At 32.8% G+C, this 16,601-nt stretch overlaps 1 long non-coding RNA gene across 1 annotated transcript; it reads left to right on the top strand.

Annotated features, from left to right (window-relative positions):
• Positions 1–7,091: 7,091 nt before the first annotated feature.
• Positions 7,092–8,196, top strand: LOC150033881 (uncharacterized). The gene is made up of 2 exons (XR_016532076.1): positions 7,092–7,230; positions 7,346–8,196. It is a non-coding gene; the product is annotated as an uncharacterized LOC150033881 (long non-coding RNA).
• The last annotated feature ends 8,405 nt before the right edge of the window (positions 8,197–16,601 follow it).

Below are 16,601 nucleotides of genomic sequence, written 5' to 3'. Positions count from 1 at the left end.
TATGCAAATTCATTGCATAGGATGCCCCCACTCTCATGTCTCAACATGAACGATTTGTGGATCACATTGTTTGTAGTACCTTACAACTTCTTGTAATAACTACAGAGTGGGTCGCATCCAATAGTGTTACCAAGATGAGATATCCAATTTCATCCATATACTTATTAACCATTTAGGCGATATACTGTCAACTTGATCCTATTTATGTTACTACATAAAGTTACAGCATTCAGACTATAGCCAAGGATGTATTTATTGGATTTTCATAATAAGATGCAAAATCAAAAAGTCATTGTTATTGATAAAATAGAATGTTTAACACGAACTGCGAGTTCTAGAACATTCCCAACAGTAATATGAGATTAAGGTGAATAAAAGAGTTAGTGCCTATGGATTATAAAAGAAAAGTAAAAGAAGAAAAGAAAAGAGAAAAATAATAAATAATAATAATAATAGAAAAAAAAAAGAATAAAAAGTGTAATGTGAGAACTTGGATAGGGGTGAAAAGAGGTACCTCCTCTATGATTAGTTAGAACGCATGTGAGAAAAGATTGAGTACAAGTCCCTACGGTAGGTTGTGTGAAAGCTAGCCCCTTAGGTAAAAGAAATGCCCTTTATGTTTTACGTGTGTGAATTTCAGGCACCTTAATCAAAGTATTACTTTCTTGATTAGTTTAGGTTGCTTAAAGACCAGTGCCCGAGCTAGAAATAGGGAAAAATGGATGAAGGATGCCATAAAGTTGTCCCGAGTCTCTAGAATTCACCTAGGTTGGTTTCACCACACACACACATAAGGAATAATAGGAAAAGTTTAAATAGTTCATTAAGTTGTAAGTTTCACATTTTTAAGCTTTGTACCATGTTTGAGAATTAAGGCTCGAATCAAGCTTGAATGCAAATTTTTCTATTATTTATTTTTATGCTTGTGTGTTTTCTCTTACTCGAGGAGTATCATGGTTTAGGTTGAGGGTGTCTGATAGCTGTCCAAAAGAGCTATTTTTTCCTGCCTAAATCATGTTAGTTCATAGAAATTTAATGTTTTATTTAGTGTTTTGACAGATAAATGAGCAAAGAAGACTCTCGAGACGTTCCATATGCATTTCTTATCAAAACAGAGCAAGTAGCAGCAAAAGGAGCAAAATTACCATTTTGCCCCTAGAGGGAGCGCAATGGTGCCCTACTCGCCACCATGCACTGCACTCAAAGGCAGATTGCCTGCTTGCCGTGAGCGTAGCTGGCTCCCCAATAGCACAACGGCGCTCCACACATTAGGCAATGGACACCCTTGCGTGCGAGGCAGGTGCTACAACAAAAAAGCCTAGAGTGCAGCTGCACTCCCAACAGCGCAGCGACACTCGAAAGCTTTCTATAAATATTCCCTTGATTTTTAGGGCAAAGAGAGATGGGTTTTTTAAGAGCAAACGCAGCCACCAACAAGTTTTCTCTTCTTTTTCATCTTTTAGCTTAGATTCTTTATTTTCTTTTAGGTTGTAACAATTTATTGGAGCTTCCTCCTCGATTTGTCTATGCATTCATGAGGTAAATTGTATCTAGATTATGAAACCCTTTGAAATTTTGTGAGATTTTCTTGATTAAGTTTATTGTTGAGATTGGTGTCCTAAATCTCTTGTATTCTCGTAGTTTGTAAACATTGAATAAACAAGTTGTTATTAATAAAATAATTGTTATTTTATAAGCATACACTCAATCCAATAAACTAAAGATCCTAGGTTATTTTATGTAATTTAAATAAGTATGTAGAGACATACAGATGGATCTTGTTTAAATAATTACCTAAATGGTCTATAGTAGATGGATAAGATTGGGTACCTTATCCTGGTGACACTATGGATACGGCCCGCTTTGTAGGTGTTACAAGTTTTGTAAAGTGCTACAAATAATCTAATCCCGATCATTTATGTGGAAACTGTGAGTGGGGGTATCATATACAAAGATTTTGTATGAGGCTGAATCACGAAATTATTAGTCTCATTATATAAAGCCGATAATCATAGAGATTTACATTTCACTAAGATGACCATAAGTGATAAGACCTGAATCTTGAGTGAGTTGTGAACTGTTGCTCATGAAGGTGGTCCTTTGATTTGTATGGATGAGAGTAGCCAAATTGCCAACTCAATAAGCCTACCATTTTAGGGATTCGTCTGACTGGAGAGTTGGGAACACAGCTACACAAAATAAAATTCGCTCCTTCCCTGATGACGAGGTAAGTAGATAAATTGCTCTCTTAAGAACTGATTCTGGGGCTTGAACATAATGGTCACACCCTCTCCTGACCTCAGAGGGACTTGGTCATAGTTGTACTATGACTTATTGTTCATTAGAGGAATGGTACTTAAGGAGTTAGATGTAACTACAGGGGCAGGGGCAAAACGATAATTTTGGCCCAGTAGTACTTACGAGCAATTTGTGAATGGTCATCGCACTGTTGATTGGTTATATCCAATGGACACATACATATATTTGTAGTGTGAAGAGTGCAGCTCTCAGTCTTTAGTGGAATGATCGACAGTTAATGGAAGTTGAGTAATTTAATTAAAGAGTTTAATTAATTGTCCAAGTACCATTAGAGCTTTAATCTACAGGTTCATAAGGTCCTCTCTATAGCTCAACAGGAATTTAATTAAGAATTAATTTTGTATTAATTTGAAGTGTTCAAATTAATTTAGGAAATTAATTATATAGGATATAATTAATTTAATTAATTATATATGTGATGTAATTAATATAATGTATTTTATACATTATGATATAAGGTAATATAAAAAGAATTTGAATATGATTCAAATTATATGGATGAGATTCATATAAGTGAATTTAGTGTAAATGTGATTTATATTAAATGTCATGTATGGTTGAGAGAAAATAAATCTATAGGTTATATTGTAATTGATACAATATGTAACTATAGATTATGTGTTATATGGGATATAACATCTAGTTTATATACATATAATAAGGTTGTTATTATATGTATAATTATTATTAATTTAATTTTATTAAATTAATATTGATTAATTAAAGAGAGAGAGTTATAACTCTCTCCCCCTAATTTATCTCAACTAAATACATGATGTGGGAAGAGGGTGTGAGGTGTCTAATGCTCATTCATCTTTCTCCTTGAAACCCTGGAGAAAGGTTCTCTCTGAAGGAAACTACACAGAGAAAAAGTTCTCTGAAAATTTTCCTTTCCTCCTCTTCCAAAACTCTAAGGCGGAGCCCACACCTCCTGCCTATTCTCAAACCCTAGGAGAATACAGGGGGCTCCTATTTTGGTGGTGTCCCTTTTGGAAGTAGAGATCATGATCCGTTTGAGGGAGTTCGTGAAGAATATGTTCTTCAAATGGTAAGTCTTTCTTCTCCCTTTTTCCCTTTTGAATAGCATGCTGTAAATTTAATTTTTAATGCATAATTTCTTCTTCTTAATTCTGTAACTTCGTAAATTTTGTGAAATACGAAATTGAGATCGATCCCTACTTTCCGCTACGAAAACCTTCGATGATTTTCCTTTCATTTATGACATTTAATCTATGTTTCTTTTGAACCTTATGCATATCTAATTGTATATTCTTGAATCGATTGACATCCCTCCCCTCATGTATGTCTTGGCTAAATGATTTTAGGCTTGTGCGTTTCCTAGATTACTCGTCCATGCTCAAAATAAACTAAGTAGTTAAAGGTTAAAAATTGTATGCTAGAGCTTATAACTTTTCTTAGATCTTGCATGTCTTAATTTAGCCCAAAGGAGAATTTGGTTAATTAATTATGCTTTCCAAGGTAATTAATCACACAATTGAATCCTTAATCTTAATGCTCATGACTTAAGTTTCATATGGTCGCTTAGAATCCAATAAAACTTGTGGTTTGTAGTTTAACTAGGGCTTAGGCTTTAATTAATAATTATGGCACTTACTTGGTTCGTTCTAAATTAGTTTTCCGCCAATGTAGAGGTTAATTTGGTCTTCCAAGCAAGTTGTTGTGAACACATAAGTTGAATGTATGCTTAATCAATAATTTCAATGATCGAAATTATTTAGGAATCCTTTGCTCCCATAACTAGATCTTCCATTCTATAGTTACATTTATCTTTATTTTACTTTATGCGTTTTTATTTTATACAATTTATTCCTATTGTTATAACTAGTTAACTAACTTAATTAAATAAATTTAGCGCTTTCCTACAGATCGACCCGTACTTGCCATTGATGTTATGTCTTTGTAGTAGTAGTTGTTGAGTTTAGTACAATATAAAATTCTTTTGAATGGCTCTTTTTGGGAATAAAATGACACTGCAAAGACATCCCATCAGTAGGAATAGAGTGTTTGGACTGACACAGGCTAGATGAAGCATATAATGACAAAAATACCTGTTGGGAATGTCAAAGTTTGACCTAGGGTAAGAAAAGAGGGGGGAAAGGCTAAAAAAGATGTGGATTGCGTGCTATGGAGCTGTTATAGTGATATGGTGCAGTTTAGTGCCACGGCACTGTCAAACTGCTATAAAATTTGTCGTTCGTAATTAGGTCATAACTTTTGAACCCGTTGTCTGTTTTTGGCAAATGACCACTCGTTTTATTTATTTTTTTTTCCATCTTTTATCCATATACAACGTTAGTTTTGAGTTTTGAACATTGTTTTGGATGGTAAAATACAGCATTGGAGGCTAATAATGAAGAAACTTAATGTTGTGTCTAATAGTTTCAATTGCATGAAAATATAGTTGACTTTTAGACATTAAAAAAGGTTGAGGTCAAGAGAGTATACTTGTATCATAGACCTCTAGGCTTAAGTAAATAATTGAATAGAATGAATGAAAATATTTTAAATCCACATCCTTGTTGAATAAAATCAATACCCTAGAAGCGTTTTAGCTAAGTGAATTTCTTAAATGGATCATTTATTACTTTCTTTAATTTTATGTGCTTGCAAAATCATTATTACCTATCGAATCCCTGAATAAAGTTGAGACAATTCCCTAATAGCCAGTAGGATCAAATATCTAATAATCAGAGGATGATACTCGATCTCTAAACCATTTTACTATCTAAACTCGATGTGTACACTTGCATGTGTCAATCATACAATGTTTATCAAACAGAATGTGAGAGAGGGTTTAAATTGACAATATACTTACGAAAGTTTAAGATTTAAATTGATTCAATTATTAGTTTAGGGTTTAAATTGATATAACCCCTAAAGTTGGGAGGTATAAATTGATGTTTTCCCTAATAATTATGTTGACACAATACTTCCACAAGCAATATGTGTTCAATGTAACCAAATCTCATCTACAAAGAGGAGAAATTTTCTAGTACTATAGGTAGTCCATGCTCATTTTATTTAATATTAGACATGTCATTTGTTGATATGTTATTTTATACTGTGAGCCCCATGCAATTATTAAGATCTCATATTGTAATTATTTGAATTTTGGTTTTTAGTTTTGGAAAATTAAATCTATAAACACCACCTCCAATTATTTAGGTTTTTATTTTTGATTTTTGAAATTTGTGCTTGTTTTCTACCAATTTCAATTTCTTACGTATGTTTTCATATTTTCTATGTAAAATTTGAATTATTAACAAATATTTTTTTAAAAAAAAAGTTTTTAAAACTATTATTTTTTTAGTTTTCATTATCAAATGTTTATTTTATGAAAACAAATCAATGTTGTAAGGGCAATGAGTCAGAGACAAACAATTTAATGCTCAAAGTTCCTATTGTATGTTGTTGACATCAAATAATCGAAGTAATAGACAAAGCTTGACCTCTAATAATGATTTTATTTTTACAAGAGAAATCTAGTAAGCATCAGAATTTGGGATATACATCAATCTTATAATTTAAGTGAGATGGAAATGAAAACCCCCTTTCTTGGGGAAAAGAAAATATTTCATTACTCACATAATACAATTTGTGTTTTTTGGTTCTTGTTCATTTTGCTTTCAGTTGTACAATCTAGTGGTTGTCTCCCAAAGATTGAAACCTTGTCCCACTCATCACAACCATCTTCTAGCTTTGTAATTAATGTTCTTAAATGTATAACCAAATCTTATTTAAGACTATATTTTTTTTTTTCTAAATTGTGGCTATTGTTTCAAAAATTATAAAATGAGATATTTACTATGGCTACTTGATATCATGGTGTTTCTTAAATAGAGATGTTTATTTTTCATGCAGGACCCACCAGAGATTCCCCATTTAGGTGGGGATTGGGAAAAAAATCCCCGTAGGGAATGCCTTTCCCACCTCGTCCCCGACCGATTTACCTCTTTTTTAATATATTATAATAACTATTGTTATGTTATATTATTTAAATTTCAAGTTTTATTGATTAATCTTCAAGATAATTGATATATTTTTTATTTCATTTGAATTTAGATCATATATATATAGATAATTTGATCGGTAATTATTTCCTTGTACTATAAAAGTTTAAGTATTTTCTCTTTAAATTCAATGTTCATGTTGAATTAATCATATAAAAAAATCAGTGAGAGATTAACTTTTTAATTAAAACTTTTCAATAGTGTTTATTTAAGTTAATTGGATCTTTTATAAAATGAACCCGAGGAAAATTTTTCCACGAAGAACTTGGCCGATTCTCGTGAATTCCCCATAAAAAATTCCTGCCCTAATTCCCACAATTAAATTGTGAATTTTACAAGGACGAAAAATGAAATTGAGAACAGGGATAGAGACAGAACAATAAAGCCATCCCGACCCATCAATATACATCTCTGCTCTAAAATTATTAGATGTGTAAGTCAAGATCTATATACATATATATACTATATATATACTGTTGGGCTAGTTGCATGAATAACAATCACACCCAAAATAATAAAATTTATAGCACAAGGATAGACATAGAAAATTTGTAGCAGGTACCTTTTTTATTATAAATATACGTATATATATCCTCTTTTAAAACTAATTGCATTTATAGAATATTTTTGGAATATTTGGTTGAAATTTTATTTTATTCCTAAAATACCCTCCTCTCGCCCATCTTCTTCATTCGCGTGTTTTTTCGATTTTCTTGGTCTTTGTCGTCTTCTAAATGCTCACTTTTGAGGTAATCTGTGTTTTTTTTTTTTTGTTTTTTTCATCTCTACCGTCTTCTTCATGATCGATTTTGAGGTAGTCTTCATTATTCTCCCGCTCGCTTCTTTTTCCTTTTTCCTCAAGCTCATGCGCAATTTTCAGGTACGTCCCTTTCCCATATGATTATGAGAGTAACAATTAATCAGCTCATGATTTGATATTTCTATTCATGATTTGTTATTTCTAGCTGTGATTTGGTATTTTCTCATCCTCTCAGTTTTCTAATCTAAATTCGTGTCATCCTTTGCTCGTGCAAGTCTTTCTTCATTATTCGCCCGTCCGCTTCTTTTTTTTCTTTTTCCTCAAGCTCATGTGTGATTTTCAGGTACGTTTTCTTCCCCACACAATTTTGAAAGGAACAATTAATTAGCTTGCGATTTGATATTTCTATTCACGATTTGCTATTTCTAGTCGTGATTTGGTATTTTCTTATCCTCTCAATTTTCTAATCTAAATTTAGGTCATCCTTTGCTCGTGCAAGTCTTTCTTCAAAGTCTAGGTCGCAATTCTTCATTAGTTTTTTTATTCGGTTTCATCTAGGTTTTTAAAACTTGTTTTAGATTTGTACTGTTTTAGGTTTCATTGATCTTTAATTGAAGTATTTTGATGTTATTAGTCGATTTGATTATTTTTACAAGTTTCGTCTACTTTAATTTTTCATTTGAGACTTCATGAGTTAATTTCTATTTTGGTTTATATTTAGGCTTTTTTTTTTTCAATCAGTCATGACCTTTCTATCACTGATATTAGTCTATTAATATGAGCCTACTACTGATAGATACATATCATAGTTTATTAATGATATTAGTCTATCACCAATAGATACTGTTTTCTATTTTTATACTAGTTTACCAATGTTATGAGTTTAATTTGTGTTTCTTGCAATGATTTGAAAATATGATTAAGCTTGTAGTAGTGGTGTTTCATAGTGGATAGTGGGATGATAAACATAATTACTTGAATTACAATACTAAAGGCGTATTGGTCGATGAGATTATGTGTTTTGAGAATTTTGTGAGTTTGATATTAAAGGAAATTCAATTAGATGCATCTATTTCATCAATAAAATTATCGATCTTATTGGATTTTGGTATCAATAGTCTTCAAACTATGCTTACATTCATGAAGATAACGATGTTGCTTGGTTTTTTAATGTAGTTAAAAAAAAAAAAAAAAAACAAAGTTCATGACATCTATTAGTTGTTCATGCCACTAATATGCTTTTAGAAAGGGTTTTCTATGTGTTGTGTCTTCTTCTTCTCCAATTAATGATGATTTCACATTCTAACATATATTCATATTAGTAGCTTGTCTTCTACATTTGATTTAAAAGAGAATGATATGTTTGCTAGTAAGGAAATAGTATCAAAGTATTTTTACTACATAGCTATAAAGAACAACTTTGAGTTCAAAACTGTGAGATCAAATTCTAAATCAATTGAGTTGAAGTGCTCACGAGATGATTGTCAGTGGTGCGTTCGTGCATCTCGTTATAAGGGTGGAAAACTATGGAAACTTAAGAAGTATATTGCTAATAACAGTTGTTCTATAAATGCTATTCAAACTTCTCATAGACAAGCATTTTCATTATTGATTGGTGATTGTATGATAAAATATTTTAGCCCTTGTGATCGTTTGACTCTGAATGATATTATGATTCACATGCATACTAAATTTGGGGTAAATGTTAGCTACTATAAAGCTTGGAGGCGAAAGAATATATTATGAAGTCATTGAATAGTGATGCAAAGGAATCTTATGCCTTGATCCCATAATTTTTTATGAAGCTGAAAGAAATGAATCCAAGTCATTTTTTTCTCATATCCTTTATATATCATTAATCAAGCTTTCAATGAGTATGTAATCAGTATTTGATAGACTTGTTTAACTAATATGGTCAATCACTGGTATTGGCCTATCATGAAGGAACCATGAGATCCACTACGGAAGGGCGGATCGTTCCCAAATTATTAATTTCACAGAATAACAAAATTCAGAATCCATATGCATTTTAACCAAAAAAAATTACAGCATATTTTTTAAGGAAAACATAGAAGAGAATTAGGGATAGAAAATAATTTATCCTTGAAGAACAAAGTCTTCACATATTCCCTCAAACCGGTCATGAACAATTCGTACAGGAACAACCTTCAATGTGGACATTACCAAAAGAGAGCCTTTTGTATTCTCTGTAAGGGATGAGAATCATAGAAGGTGTAGCCTCTATGATCTTTTGGGTAGAGGGAGAGAGATTCGAGGGAGAGAAAATTTTTCTTAGGAGTGTGTTTTAGGAGAACAATAGAGTGTTTCTAGGAATAAACTCACAGAGACCTCTGTAATCTTCTGTGAAGAAGATGAAAATGTGAAAACTGAACAACCACTCACGTCTTCCACCAAAGAGAAAAGAGGGGGAGGAAGTTACAATTCCCTCCCAAATTAATTTTCAAAACAAAATTAATTTAATAATATAAAAAATAATTTAGTAAATAACAAATTATATAATAAATTTATTTATATATATATATAATAACCACCTTATCATATAATATATATTAAACTATTATATCAAATATAACACATAACCTATAGTTTTTATATTGTATCAAATACAATATAACCTATAGTTTTTATTTCTCTCAATAATGCATGGCATTTAATATAAATCACATTTATATTAAATTTAATTATATGAACTCCATCCATATAATTAATATTTGAATCATATTCAAATACTTAATTCCTCTCAAAATAAACTTTATATTTTGTCTCACCCTAGTGTGTTTTTTTCTTTCTTTCTTCCTTGCAAGTTGAAGATGAAGACTCATTTCAAATCCAAAAACCAAAACAAAAAAAAAAAAAAAAAAAAAAAAAAAAAAAAAAAATTCCCCACCCCTCACTTTGTGGAGAGGAAAAGGGGGAGGGAGTAAGAGGGGAGGGAGTTAGGCCAAAATTATCATTTTGCCCCTATAGTTACATCTAACTCCTTAAATATCACCGATCCCTCTAATGAACAATAAGTCATAGTCCAACTATGACGAACTCCCTCTTGAGCCAAGAGAGGGTGTGGCGCTACATTGTTCAAGCCCCAAAACCAGCCCTAAAGGAGCAATTTATCTATTGACCCCAACATTAGGGAATGAGTGAATTTCGTCTTATCTAGCTTTGTTTCCAGCTACCCAATCTGACGAATCCCTAAAATGGTAGGCTTATTGAGTCGAAATTCTGGCCACTCTCACCCATACAAATCAAAGGACCACCTTTATAGGCAGGAGTTCACAACTCATTTAGGATTCAAGTCATATCACCTATGGTCATCCTAGTGAAATGTAAGTCTCTACTATTAGCGGTGTTATATAATGAGACTATTCATTTCTTAGTCTAGTCTTATACATACCCTTTTGTATAGAACACCCTCGCTCACATATCTCCACATGAGTGAACAGGATCAAATTATTTATAACACTTTACAACAGTTGTAACATTTACAAAGCAGGTCATATTTGTAGTATCACTAAGATAAGGTATCCAACGTTATCAATCTACTACACACCATTTATGTTATCACTTAAATATGATCCACTTGTATGACTCTGTATACATGTTTAAGCTACAAAAGAAAACCTTGGATGTTAGTTTATTAGTTTTGTGGGTTAATGCTACTAAATGTCGAATAAAATATCTCAGATTTTATTAAATAAATAAATCGTTTGTACATTGTAATTAAAAACTATAGGACCCACGAGATTTAGCGTATCAACCCCAACAATCTCCGACTTGGCCAATTGGACACGACCACTTGGAGTCCTTGGTATTCTCTGGTGAGAATCTAGAAGGAGTGGGCCCTAGTGAATTTGGATTGAGGGAATGAGAATGAGAGAAGGTAAGAGGAATTTTTCTCTCTAAGATTTTGCACAGAACTTACGTGGGTGGAGAGAAAATCAAAAAAAATAAAATTAATTTATTTAAAATATCATTTAATATACATATATATAAATATGATAACCTACTTATCATATAACATATATATTAAACTATATGTTATATCAAATATAACATATAACCTATAGTTTTAATATTGTATCATATACAATATAACCTATAATTTCTTTTCTCTCACATATGCCATTTAATATAAATCACATTTATATTAAATTTAACAATTATGAATCCAATTCATATAATCAATATTTGAATCATATTCAAATATTTGCTTCCTCTCATAAATAATATAATGTATCAAATACATTATAATAATTATATCACATATAATTAAAATAACTTAATTATATCATATATAATCAATTCCCTCAATTAATTTGAACAATTCAAATTAATCTAAATACTAATTCTCATTTAGTCCTATTGAGCTATGATGCGTGTTGTTATGCGATGAAATAATGGTGTAGAATGTGATGGTGGAATATGCGTTGTGCATGCAATTTTTCTCAGTAAGACCCAAGTATAAATCCTACTGAGTTGCATGGTAAGCCCAGGGTCGAACACAGGAACTAAGGAAACAATATGTGATGGTAATTTTAGATCTCGTTACGATGGCAAATAAAACAATGCGTTGGTTGATATGTGTTTGAAGTATAAAGTGTATGCGATGGAGTTGAGAAAAGAGTTAATAATACGAAAGATGCGATGAATATGCAAGGGAACGGGTTGAGAAGGGATTTAGCTAACACTTCCTAGGATTGCGTTCATGTTATGCAATCATGTCACGTGCATACAACAGAAAATCATCTCTCAATGCAAATGCTATGGCTTCTAGTTTTAGAATGCATGTGATGTATGCGATGATGTCTATAGGACTTACATCTAAGCCTCTATTCTTGTCTATGCGATGATGATTGGCACACACATATACAAGGCGACCGCATACTACCATAACCTATCTCTAGGGTGCATGCGATGCATGTTGGTAAACAGAGCTTATCTCTAAATCTCTATCTCTTGCTTATGCAGATCTAATCTTGTTTTCTCAAGTCTAGATTCTAACCTAGCTCTCTCAAGTCTTAGGTTCTTTCTTTAGACTCTCTCTCGAGTAGCTCTAAAGGGGTGATGGATGCAACATAAGACAAGATGATCGCATGCAATGAAGATCCTAAGTCATGTTAGCTAAGTACTTCTCAACCCATTCAAAAGTTTAGTTACTCATGCATATTGTACAGAGAGTAAACAGATGTAGAAATGCAAGTTCCATTCTATATATGAAATTGAAATACAGAATGACAATGTGAAATAAAGATAAAGAGCTTGGTAGCAATCTCTTGCTTCCCAAGGCTTTTACACTTGTTCTTCTCTACTCTGCTCAAAAGATATTCTTGCTCTCGCAAGAGTCGGCCCTCTCTCTGTTTTCCACGCTCCCTGGCACTCTCTCGAGCTGACCAGAACGATCTTTCGGCGTCTTCTCCCTTTTCTTGCTTCTGCCTTCTAAGTATAAGAAAACTAAGAACAAGGCTAATTATCGTCTATATGGTGAACTCTCTAAACTGAGCGAACTCCTTCAACCAAGATGACCTTCGGTATTTATAGAGCTTCAGGGTGAAGAACTTTTTCTCTCAAATGATTGCACTGATGGGATGTCATTAATTCTCTGTCTGATACGCCGAGTATTTGTCACCGAAAAGTTGAGTGTACTTGCTACAATATGTCGTTAACGACTTGTCAACTTAATTCAGAATCGACCATCATCAGCTTTCTGTCCCATCGTGATTTATTAAGCTTTCACCCAGATGCACCCACCTTGATGCACTGGCTCTATGCGGCCACCTTTTAAGCAGATTTTCACGAGCACAAACGATCGCATAGCCTTGCGGTCGCAATCTCTTAATGTGCTCGGACGTTAATTTCTTTGGATCGCAATTTCGCCTTGCGCCAATGCATTTTCTGCAAAAAAAAAAAAAAAAAAAAAAAAAAAAAAAAAAAAAAAAACTGTTTTTAATGCGATGGATACATGCGATCGCAATGTTATAAACTTAATGCTTTTGGACGCAATTTCATATATTTTTACCATCGCAATCCTTTATTGTTTCATAACTTTGCGTTGTAATAACGTGCATTTTTGCTCGTTATCAAGCTACCAAGGGGACCTCATGGACCTGTAGCTTGAAGCTCCAACGGTATGTGAATAATTAATTAAAATATTTAGTTAAATTATTCACCATCTGTTAACTGTCGGGCACTCCACTAAAGACCGACAGTTGCACTCTTCGTACTATAGATATATTTCTGTGTCCATTGGATATAACCAATCAACAGTATGATGACCCTTCACAGATTGCTCGTAAGCACAACTAAGCCAAATTTATCATTTTGCCCCTATAGTTACATCTAACTCCTTAAGTACCATTGATCTCTCTAATGAACAATAGATCATAGTTCAACTATGACTAAATCCCTCTCGGGCCAAGAAAGGGTGTAGCTCCACATTTTTCAAGCCCTGGAATTAGCCCTTAAGGGAGCAATTTATCTACTTGCCTCGACCTTGATAAAGGAGTGAATTCTTTCTTGTGTAGCTGTGTTCCCAACTCCCCAATTATACAAATCTCCAAAATGGTAAGCTTACTGAGTCGGCGATCTGGCCACTCTCACCTATTCAAATCAAAGGACCACCCTCATAGGCAGGAGTTCACAACTCACCGAGGATTCAGGTCATATTACCTATGGTCATCCCGGTGAAATATAAGTCTCTATTATGAACGGCATTATATAATGAAATTAAACATTTCATGGTCCGGTCTTATACAAAGTTCTTTGTATAGAATATCCCCGCTCACATGTCTACACATGAATGATCAGGGTCACATCATTTGTATGACTTTACAACAATTGTAACACCTACAAAGTGGGTCATACTTGTAGTATCACCAAGATAAGATACCCAGCCTTATCCATCTACTACAGACCATTTAGGTTATCACTTAAACATGATCCTCTCATATGTCTCTACATACATGTTTAAGCTACAGGATAATCTTGGATGTTAGTTTATTGGTTTGTGGTTAATGCAACTAATTTTGAAATAAAACATCATATATTTTATTAAATAAATAATAAGTTTGTACAACACAGTTACAAACTATAGGACCCTAAGAGATTTAGGGCATCAACTCCAACATTTACTACAGGGCTTATGCTCCCTTATAAGGTCCTCTTCTAAAAAGGTAGTGTTTTTTGACACAAATACCTTATTATCCTTAGGATCATAGAAGTAACTACCTCTCGTTCCCTTAGGGTAACTTACAAATAGGCATAATTTTGAATGAGGTTCCAATTTTTTAGGATTTGCCTCAAGCATATATGTTGGGCAACCCTAGATTCTGAAATGATGTAAACTACCTTGACAACCGTTCCATAATTCTAAAGGTATTCCAGTAACACTTTTGGAAAGAACACAGTTCAAAATTAAGTTGCAGTCTGTACTACATAACCCTAAAACGAGTCAGGAAAGGAAGCATAACTCATCATAAACCGAACCATGTCCAACAAGGTTCGATTTCTCTTTTCTGATACACCATTCTACTGAGATATACCAGGTGCTGAGAGTTGGGATACAATTCCATGCTTTATCAAAGTCTTAATTTTAGATCTAAATACTCTCGATGTCGATCAAATCAAAATTTTTTAATTGTTTTATTTAATGCATTTTCAACCTCAACCTTGTTTTCTTAAACTTTTCAAGGGCTACAGACTTATGTTGCATTAAATAAGCATACCCATACCTAGAATGAATTTAAGAGCATCATGCCTGAGTTGAGAGAATGGTTGTCTGAACATTCCCTGCGAGGACTCCATGATCTCACGGGCAGTGAGCATGGACTCATGCTTCTTAGCCAAGACTTCAGAAAGACTTGCCAAGACATACGCTCGAGTCTTTTCATTTGCCCATACCCAACGCTCGTATGCCTCCCGAACGTTTCAAGCGACATTTGGAGCTGGGACTGGAGGACATTCCTCCACCATGACAAATCTCAGGTCATCAATGATTAGAACTATGTTAATCGTGTTTTTCCAAGTGATGTAATTATCGTCTGTTAACTTATCAGTGGCGAGCATGTTTAATGCAGCATAAATCATTTTGTAAATTTTTTTTAAGCATACAATTTATTTATACTATTTTTCAAGCATTACCCAATTGAAAAACCAATCAAAGTTAGAAAAATAACTTAATGCACCTTATGTGACATCTATTTTGTAATAATGTTTCGGTGAGGCATGGTAAAAGCCACGGTAGAGTGATCAGGTAGCCCTTCATTGAAATGAGACCATCTCAACCAATATACAGAACAACTCCTTGTTCCTATAAATATCAGTCACCATTGTTCGGTCCAGAAACTGTTAACTAGCTTAACATTTTCTTGTAAGTGTAACCCCTCATTTTAGATTTTAGAGTTCTACCCCAATGAGCCAACCATAGGAAAAAAATCGATTGGGAAAAAAGGTAAAGTAACCCTATCCACTTCTGAAGTTTGAATAAAGGGTCATGCAAATATCATCCGTAGAGGGACACAAGAAAAGGTGCCTTGAGGCCAAGTGTGAAAATTTACTACAAACTAATGAGAGGATCGTGGGATGTATTGACACACATCCCGCTCCTATTTGCTATAAACACTCTCTCCATTCACCTTAGTATTGACCTATACAAACACCACCCATGGGGGGACACAAGAAAAGGTGCCTCGAGGTCAAATATAGATCTCACAATGTGAACTTTGAGGGAGAAATGTGGAAAGGAAAAATGAAGTATCATATACCCTATTTTTCTCCCACTCAGTTTTTTACCTAGGGTTAATCTAACTTAGGAAAAATACGGCTACTTATTTTTACTAAGTGATTGTTTAAAAATTTTCCAAAAGTAACACTTATTTTGGATAGCTAAACAACATTGATTAATGTTTATTAAACATTTTAATAAAATTCAATCAAACAATTTCATGCTTGTAGCAAACCTATCTAATTCACATTTCCAGGTTAGTTCCCAAGTAAAGGTGTTCCATTTTCATCAACTTAAATACCCTAGCCTAGACAGAATTAGCCTTAGACAAAAGGTCTCTTATAGATACGTTTACTACAAATTTAATCTTTTAATTAAAACCAATTTAATCATATTGAACTTATTAAAGATTAACCTAATTTCTAATCCCATTAGAAATTTTGTGATCTTAGGTCTATGTGAATCATATTTTAAAACTATTTTAAAAAGATTTGAACCTAAGTTTGCATGAAATTCTTGATTATTAATTTTAATTTCTAATTTCATTTAACTATTACAATTGTAAAATAAATGAAACAAATTAAAATTATACATTGCATTGAATGACATACTTAATAAAATTATAATATTTATAAAATTATCTAAAGTAGAGTCATGCTTCATGTAATTCCCATTTCATTACTTAACATACATAACATTTATATATAATAAGGTAATGAAATTCAAATAATAACATACATACATACATCCAACT

The sequence above is a fragment of the Benincasa hispida genome, chromosome 9, assembly GCF_027475165.1.
Source record: "Benincasa hispida cultivar pf3 chromosome 9, pf3_genome.v1.1, whole genome shotgun sequence".
Classification (NCBI taxonomy): domain Eukaryota; kingdom Viridiplantae; phylum Streptophyta; class Magnoliopsida; order Cucurbitales; family Cucurbitaceae; genus Benincasa; species Benincasa hispida.
Note: the sequence above shows the minus strand (reverse complement) of the source record. Positions and strands in the feature narration are given on the sequence as shown.